The sequence below is a fragment of the Phalaenopsis equestris genome, unplaced genomic scaffold (genome assembly GCF_001263595.1).
Source record: "Phalaenopsis equestris unplaced genomic scaffold, ASM126359v1 Scaffold000002, whole genome shotgun sequence".
NCBI classification, from domain to species: domain Eukaryota; kingdom Viridiplantae; phylum Streptophyta; class Magnoliopsida; order Asparagales; family Orchidaceae; genus Phalaenopsis; species Phalaenopsis equestris.
The window spans coordinates 42,761,490-42,771,241 of NW_018164444.1; the positions used below are offsets into that span (position 1 = coordinate 42,761,490).

Consider the following 9,752-nt stretch of genomic DNA (forward strand, 5'->3'; position numbering starts at 1 on the left):
ATTAAAAATCAAACGAAGAGGCCGCCACTGCATACAGAGAACGGAGCATGTACTGCATTGCTCTTGTATTACAGCTTCAGCAATATTGCATAGACCTTATTGCAGTATTTTGCAATGAAACAAAATAGAATACAACTTCACAACCATAAAAATGAAACTAAAAATAGATTACAGCTTCAGCATTAGTTTGATTTCAAAAGAATCAAAATTGAAACCATCCAAAATTTCGGCCAACATACCCTAATTTCGACCACAATGGGTCATACCATAGTAGTGGTTGCCATCCAAGCTACATACATAGCATGGGGCCATCCAAACTACATATAGATTGCTTATAAATCAACATTAGATGATTCAGCATTAGATGCTTCCATAATCATACTTTAGATGCTTCCAATTTCACTACAACAATAATCAACATAAATTTCTTTTTTAAAGTTGATATCATTGTTTAAAACATTGGCAATTTTCTGAAGCTCGGCTATGTAATTCTGTCATTAATGAATACAGAAGAATCGAGTGGTATGCATGTAAATCTTTCAATAAAAAAAAAAGAATGTGACAAAGCAAACGGTCCTATTCTACAGTTCACAACAAATAGTAAATAGGAAAATAGGTTTAGTTCTTCCTTTGGTACTTGCTATTCCTTGGAATCAAAACACAAAAACAAATAATGGAAAAATTAGTAGCCTTCAGAAAGAAAAACTGGGTCAGAATTCCCTTCCAACACGACATGTATTTTAGCTCTCAATGGATTCTTTACAACATCAATTAGAATTGATTGGCAAAAACTGTGCCAAACAAAGTATAGATGTTAGATACGTAAATACAAAAGAATAGGATGGTATGTAGGTAATGCCCCACTCTAATCAACAACTAACTCACTCGCACCATATGCTTATGTTATGAACTCAGGTGAGTCTAATACCCTTCAACCAACAAATCCAAAGCTTCGCGTCCACAATGGAGGACTTCAACAACTTCTAAAAACACTATACAAAATAATCCAACTCATATGTGATTCAACTAAGAAATCATGCTGAGTCTACTTTAATATATGGTTTAAAGAAGGAATAAAAATTTAAGCTCTCCCAGTTGTAGCTCTTTTTTTTAATTATTATGATATAGGAATTGGTTCGCTTGTATGTAATAATGTAAATGCATAAACAATCAGACAAAATCTGCACTCATATGTATATTTGTTTAGGTGACGAGCATACAAGAAGCTAAATACTGCACATCAATAAAAACTTTACAAGAAGCTAAATATTGCATATATCCATATATTTGTTCCTCCAACAGCTCCTTGGATGCTTTCAATAAAAAGCACCTAAAAAAGTATCCTTTTAACATTATACAGGAGTCCAAGCTACATACATATGAAAGAAGGATCATATGTAGCACTAATGTAGCGGTTGCCATCCAAGTTACATACATAGCATGGGGCCATCCAAGCTACATATAGATTGCTTACAAAATTTAGATGCTTTCATATCAAAAAAAAAAAACCACATCCATTCCAAATTCTCTCTTAAACTGTACCCGAAAACTTATAAATCATCTCAAATATTTTTCCTTTGAGGAATTCATAACATGCGAATAGAATCATCTCTTATAAAGAAAATGCATTAAGTCTGAAATAGATGCATAAAATATCTCAAAAAATAACTCCCAAAGCCATAAAAACAGAGAAAAATCAGTCGGCTTCATAAAATAAAACAAAACTTGTCATGCCCAATTTGCGCTTAAATGGATCCCAGCCCATTCCCGTTGATCCCAGTTGGCATCAGTTTTTGATGTCACGAGTGTATGATGTTCGTTCGAGCACTAAGAAACGTTGCTTGATGCACGTATTGACCCCTGCAGTGCGAGACATCTACTTTGGACCCACCGACACGTGTTGAGGGGCACGTAACCGGGTTCATTTTGCTAGGCTTTGAATTTCGCTTGGGCGAAGGCCGGTCAGCATTAGGCACATTAGACGATTTCGATCGGGCCCAAAAATATTATTCGTCGCGTCGCGCATGAAATTGGCTCGAATTGACCGGATTACCAGCGAGCTCGTTCAGATTGCCCCGAAAGATAAAACAGACCACACGAGTGAGTTCGGAACGTCGATTCCAGTTAAAAAAGGCGCTCGTTGCACCACAATTTCGCGCGCGGGCTTAAAATATGCAGATTATCATTTTTTTTGCCTAATCAACGAAAAAGTGGTCTAGATGACCCCGAATGACTTCGAACGACAAAACGGACCACGCGAGTGCGTCCGAAACGTTGATTTCACTTACGGGGGATGTTCACTTCGCTACGACTTCGCGGGCGGAGTAAAAATGTGTGAATTATTGTTTTGGGCAAAATCTTCGGAAAATGGCCCAAACGACCCTGAATGACGAAACGGACTGCATCAATGCGTCTTCGAATCATTTATATGGTTCGAGAGGGAGATTTATTAAAATGGGGGAAGTATACCACGATCGACAAGCTGGCGACTCCTTGTAAAAATAAAAAAAAGAGAAAATTAAAACGGAAAACAATCCCCTTTTGAGTTTTTTCCATAGTTTCTAATCCTTCTTTAACTGATCTCATTTGTTTTTCATTTTCATGTGATCGTAATCTCTTCCAGTCATTTTTTTGAATTTAACTAAGATATTTCGGCACCCTTCTTTGTTAGAAAATGTAGTGGGTCTATTTCCCGCCTCAACCTCCCTCATACATAAATCACAAAAGATCATAGTAGCTTCTCTATGATCATAGTGACTTCTCTATCCCACATGGCTGATGTTCCAGCCTCTTTAGCTTTACTCATTGAATTCTGTCAGATTAATGGATAAACACAAAATATTTCTTTTCATGACAAAAAAAATCACTAAACAAGTAATTATACAGAGAAACAAAAAAATACAACAACAATTCCATATTCTAAGAGTTATTTTAATTTGACATAACACAAAGAATAATATTAGTAGCTGGTGTTTATAAAACAGAAGTGATTTACCTAAAGAGAAGAACAACAATATTTTCAGCTACAAGTGTAAGCAATCAAAACACAAAATGATAAATATTTGAATAATACCATATCATATTTATGAGGCATAAAACTTTAGTTGAAACTACCGAACAACACAAAAGTATTAGCAATCTTTCATATATATATATATAAAAAAAAAAAACTATAAAAGGAAACATAGCTTCTTAGAAATCGTTGCAAAGCTCCTAATTTGGATTAATTCTTCTTCAAAACAAATTGAGTGCATGTAAATTAGAGCAAAAAAACATAAACTAATAATTAGCAATACCAAAAGAGTCAATAATGCACGTGAACTATCTTTTCATACAACTTTACCAACCATCCATACTTGATATAGAGTACAATACTAACAAAATATTTGATTTGATAGGTGCATCAGCATCATCATCATCGACACTCTCGGAATCAAAACATTAGACCAAAACTAAACTATACGAGTTCGACTACAAAATTCCTCCAATTATTTCTGCTGATTGTTAAAATAAATAAGACAATAATATTTGAAAGTTTTGTACATACTTTCTCACTCTAACCCTATGTTGCTCTTACAACTAAGGGTACATATGTATAAAAAAATCCAACTCATATGGTATGCCTTAAAAACAAACTTCTGTATATGCAAATGGAAACAAGAGATTAGTTTTTTATGGATGTAAACAGATTCGAAATACAAATTCAAAGCAATCAGGATCGAATATTTACCTTCGAAGAACAACGATGTGCAATCAAAGCGAGGCCTGGATCCGCAAGACCTTTCCCTTCTGCGCCCAGCAACGAGTTCGAACAGAGGAGATCCTGCTTCTAACGGAGAAGCCGGGATACAGAATGGTGACGGCAGCGAGGAAGCAACAACTTCGAACGGAGAAGATGTGGCTTCAAACGGAGAAGATCCAGCTTCAAACGGAGAAGATCCGGCTTCGAACGGAGAAGCCAGGATACATAATGGTGACGGGATCGAGAGAAGAAGATCCGGCTTCGAACGGAGAAGCCAGGATACATAATGGTGACGGGATCGAGAGAAGAAGATCCGGCTTCGGACGACCAAAAGAGGCGAAGCTCTAGGTCACGAGAGAGGTCGCTCTAGGTCGCGGGAGAGCCGAAGGAGAAAGGCAAAGGCGAGAGGCGAATGAAAAAAGGGCAAGGTCACGGCTGCGTAAATTTTTATCGCGAAACGCAGGCCGCGGGGCCGCCCGCGGTATGCGTGTTTTAGGAATTCAAAAACGCATTTTCAAATAATCTCTCAATAAGTGCTAACCAAACGGTAGGGCGGCATTTTCAAAACGCCGAAAACGCCACCCACACTTATAAACTGCCCCAAAACGGATCCAAAGTCAGAAGTGTTGAAAGCTATTCCATTGTGAACATTTGTTATCGTCGTTGAGAAAGGGAGGAAATGTGATGTGATATGAATTCTGCTGTTCTTCTATGCTGCTTATCTTATCCCTCTTCTTGCTTATCTAATTCTTATGCATTTACATATCTAACACTTACCGTATCTAACACTTACCGTGTGTTATTTACATATATACCACCCAAATTTTTCTACGTGTTTTAAATAATATCATCTTTAACTTTTTGAGTACTAGAATGCACCTTTTTCATTTTTCATGAAAGCCTGACGTGTAATTTATACAAAATATGAAGTTTGCCAAAATAGCCATACATAAGCCAAAATATAGTTCGCTGATAAATGCATGCATAAAGCATATTGTTAATGTTGGCTCAAGCCCAACTTGAGAAAAAAATTATTTGATGGAGGAAATTCGTAATCCTACAAATATACACACTCATGCACACACGAGCAAATGCATGCAAGTAACATGTTTATGAAATTGACTCGATTCAAGTCCAACCTAAGCGGAGTTGATTTAAATTTTTACACTAAAAACAGGTCGTTGGCCACGTTTCAAAATAACCAATTTATCCTAAAACGTACAAGCTGCCCCAAACAGACCCTAAAAGCATACTGACATTAATTAAAAAAAAATGAGAAGAAATAAAATTAGACCTATAAACGTCTATAAACTTATCCAAACATAGCAATTATCAGAAAAAAACAGATTCATAGCTTTTGAAAAAACCCAATGTCCTTCAGCGGATGTAGAATTAACAGTAAATCTATTTCATTAGCCTGTATGAACAGATTACACAATAAAAAAAAAAAAAAGGAAAAAACATTAAAACACTCAAAAAACTTAGTTAAATGTCATGAAATTATCTTTCCACATTATAAGATTCCTCTTTTACAACTTGTATAAAGATCAATACAATTATGTATAATTTTTACACGTCATATCGGAGACAACCACTGATTGACATTGAATATGGTCACAATCAAGTTAATAGAAGATTTAAATACATATTTTGATCTTTTGTATTTACATATCTAACACCTGAATTTCAATTTTTTATGTACAAGCCACCTTGAAAGTTAAAAATGGTGGTATTAGAATTGAGAGAGTAATGGATGCAAAGTACAAACTTTTAGCAATATAAAAAAAAAGACTCATCAGTTCTGTCTTTGCGCTGGAGAAAAATACTTCAGACCAAGGGGGAAATTTAATGGCTGCCAAGGTTGTCGAACTTTATACCTGTGCTCCCCCTTTGTTTATCTTATAAGATGAGTTCCGTTTTCTTTTATATTTGATATTTTTTAATTAGCAATAAAGCAGTAGCATAAGCAAACTTCATACAATATGATCTTGGTGGAATCGAACCACCACCCTCTCAAACTGGGTGGCAAACGTTTGCCACCCAAATTTTGAGCGCTCTTACCATTTTGAGCTTAAAGACCAAGATCCAAGTGTCTACAACAAAAACATAGCTAGGGTTTTTTAAGCAGGAGTAATTTTTATACCAGACATACTGAATAGCAGAAAAAAGAACTGCTTCAATATTAATTATTCATTGAACACTGAATATTTAATTACGCATCTTACTGAACACTGAATAGCAGAAAAAAACGCAAATTAAAAAAGAACTGCTTCAATAGTTAACGCCATAATTATTTATTGAAAACTGAATAGCAGAAAAAATTATGTTAAAAAAATAAAAATAATAACCAATAAAACAGTCATAAAAAGAACAATATTAATAGTAATAAAACATTTATCAATAGGGTTTAAGAAAAGAATTTAACATTGTTCATTTTGATGAACATGAGACCATGAGACCCTTTCTAGATATATGAATTTCATTTCGTAAAAAATGTACAAAATCAAAAATAATAAATAAGCTGGTAATAATTACCTAAAATTAAATTAGTGCGTGAGACCGCAATCCACTTGACATGGAGAAGGGAAACATAGCATATCCAATTAAAATTCAAAAAAATTTTAAATTTTTTTAATTAAGCTGCGTGCGTCGCCTTCAGAATTATTAATCTAAAACTAATTTTTTAAATTAAGCTGCGTGGGACTAAAATTAATCAAATTGCTCGTTTTTTTTTTTTTAAATCTAGTGAAAAATTACTTTAACTACGATTCTTGTTTGAAATTATACTTTTAGCAAAAATAACTACGGATTTAATTTTACTACAAATAAATTGAATAACGTAAGCATCGCCTAGGTTTTTAACGTAAAAAAAAACAAAAAACAAGTCAAATAAGAATCTTAGATAAATTTTTCATTTTAAGGAATACGTAGCTTTAACGTAAAATGTAAAGAAATTTTTACCCTAGGCAACAAGAATTTGAATACAACTTGTATAAGACTACCACTCGTATTCAAGTAGTATTTACTTGTAGGCAACAAGAATTTGAAAGGGAGGAGTTAGTCACGTATTCTTTAAGAAGTTAATCTTAAAACAAGTTGCATTTAAGTAGCATTTTCATCTTTATTCGGAAAAGAACAAGAAATTGACAGGGAAACCTAAATTTATATCGCACTATTATACGTAGTTACTGCAATTTGCACATTAAATAAATTAAAATTATCTTATTAAATTTTAGAATCACGAGCTTGTTTACAATTAATTATAACGAATACAAAAAAAATATAATATTATACATAGTGAAAGCATTTTTTTTAAAATACATAATTAAATTACACCATTCATTCAACTATCTCTACAATTTGATTTTACGCATAAATAAACAAATACTTGAGCTGTGCGAATTACACTCAAAAATAGTAATGCAAATAACAAGAATACTAGTAGCAGTATATGCTGCACAATCCGAAAATTGCAACAGATGGAAGTAAACCAAATTGAAGCAGCGAAAAATTTACAAATGTCTGAATACAAAAACTCAAAATGCTGAAAATAGTAAAAATTAGCCGTTTAAAAAATTAACTAACAATCGCTAAAATAACAAATTAAAACAGCATCACGCCGCATGAAATAACTAAGAAAATGTTTAAGAAAAAATAAATAAAATTAAACAATTAAAGAATGAAAAGAAATTAAAATCAACCAAAACGATCAATCGATCATATAAAGCTTCAGAACTGAAAATCCCTTCCGCTCCTTATCTGCGAGCATCAACTTCTACCACCCCATGAATATTTTGAGTATGTCCAAGCAGCAGCAGCACATCCAACACTCCGGTACTCAGCAGCAGCACTTACCATCTGCTTGAGGAGAAATCTTGCCAAAAAACTACCGACAGGTACTCCATTGAAAAATATAAAAAAAACTAGACTTTAGAGACAGTATTACATATATTATTTGCATGTCATGAAATGAAACACTATCTTATAGTCACATCCCTGTACAACAGATTTAGATTACAAGTTAAAAGAAAAACAGCAAAATACACCTCGCCAATACAGCAAACTATCTTGGGTCAAAAACACCATAAATAAATTGCATGAAGTAATTCGATAATGTTTAAATCATAACTTTTGTTACTGAGCGAAGAAATTCTTCATAGTTCCGTAAGAAGTAATTTTTAAATTCATTTAAAAATCTTAATAAAGCTGATTTCAACTTCAATATTTATGCTCTTAAAACTGTTAATCTTCTTGAATTTTCGTAGATCTCAACAGATCTTTCGGGCTGCAACAGATCGCAAAAAAACATCTCAAAAATAAAATTACTGTTGGTGTGATGGAGCCGGAATTCATAATTCGCTTAATAGATAGAATGAGTTCGTGATTTAGTACCTTCGGAGAAGAAATTTACGCCATTGAAATGTTTGGCCGATCATTAGAAACCTTTAATTTTTATATAAAACTCTTTGATTAACGGCTGAGATTTGCAGATAGTAGTAACTAAAGCTTGTTTAAATTTACCTCACACGATGTATGTCAGTTGGTTGAGAAGAGAGCATTAGCTGCGAGCTCGTAGTAAGAAGACCAGAGTTGCAGAGAGCATGGCATAACTAAAGAGACGACGCACAAGGGAGAACCCAGGGTTCAAAAACACCCCGTACGATTCCCCCACCCCCCCAAAAAAGATTAATTTTATTAAGGATGTTTGGCCTGCCATGCGAGCGCACCCAACATGGCAAAGGCCGGGATGACAACATCTATCGGATAACATATAGCACATCATCCGTTACCTCATCCACAATCCAAGCTCTCGTTCCTTCTCGATCATCCACATGTAGATCACCTATCTATATTTCTCAGTATTACATGAAACAAAGTATACAAGCCTTCCTCAACCTGATTCGTAAATACGACATCCTTCTTCCACCGGGATAGAAAACGGCCGCATCCCGTTCAATAAATCACCGGATCTCGCCAGATCTGGAAACTCCGAGGAAAACCAGCCTCTCCCCATGAAATCGTACCACGAGTCTGCTTGTAAGCTATCAGATACCCTGCGATGTAAAAGAAGAAGGAAGTAAAACAAACATAGGAAGATCCATACCTTAAGAGAAGCCAGATAGCTAATCTCGACCTCCTCCGGAAACGCAGGGATCTAAACCCGAGAAGGAGGCGGTTTCCAATCCAAAGAAGCCGACCCTATTTATTGACGACAATGCAGAAGATCAACGGCTGTTCGAGTGCGGTTTATGTTTTACGGTTACGATGAATCCACGCTCATGTTTGCGCTGGTGACAGCCCCGTTAATTGACCATCTTCCACGTGGCAAACTATTCAACGGTGTAGAATGGGTTTCATTGAGAGAGGTTGGATATTCATTTGTAAAATTACATTTATTCGTTACCAAATTAGAACGAGGGGGGCATTATGCGTTACGTGACCGACTCTTTACAATTACGTCATTGCTTACGTCATTGATTTATTGTGTTAAGGATATAAATAAGAGCGAGGTGCGAAAAAATCATGTTCGTTCATTTTGCATGATTTTAATAAGGAGGGCGGTTGGATCGCAAGATAAAGCTGTTTTCTGTTTAAATTGAACAGGCGATCGTTTCAATTAATTATTTGCCAAAAAAAATTTCCAACAACAATTTGACCTATTAAACCGGCTTAATTACTCCTTCCCCGTAAAAATAAATAATAATAATATTTTTAGCGTCAATTAAAGAAAAAAATAAATTAAAATATTCAACAAAGAGGTGATTTTTATTCTTACTCTTTTATGGATGAGAGAGAGGATAGAAACCAATAATACATGTAGCTTCATATAATATTTTTAACTTTTGTTTTCAAGCAATCAACTAGCATTGTAATTTTTCAAGTTATTTAGGGTGGTGAGAAGCATTCCACTTTAAAAAGTAAATGACAATATCAAGATAGTCTGAAGGGAAAACATTAGACTTGAAACCACAACTATCACACAGACTTTGTTGTTCAGATTGATACACCA

At 34.6% G+C, this 9,752-nt stretch overlaps 1 long non-coding RNA gene across 1 annotated transcript; it reads right to left on the reverse strand.

The window, feature by feature from the left end:
- Positions 1-7,302: 7,302 nt before the first annotated feature.
- LOC110039579 lies at positions 7,303-8,940 on the reverse strand. The gene is made up of 2 exons (XR_002295540.1): positions 8,847-8,940; positions 7,303-8,773 (listed from the first exon to the last, which is right to left on the reverse strand). It is a non-coding gene; the product is annotated as an uncharacterized LOC110039579 (long non-coding RNA).
- Between the last annotated feature and the right edge of the window lie 812 nt (positions 8,941-9,752).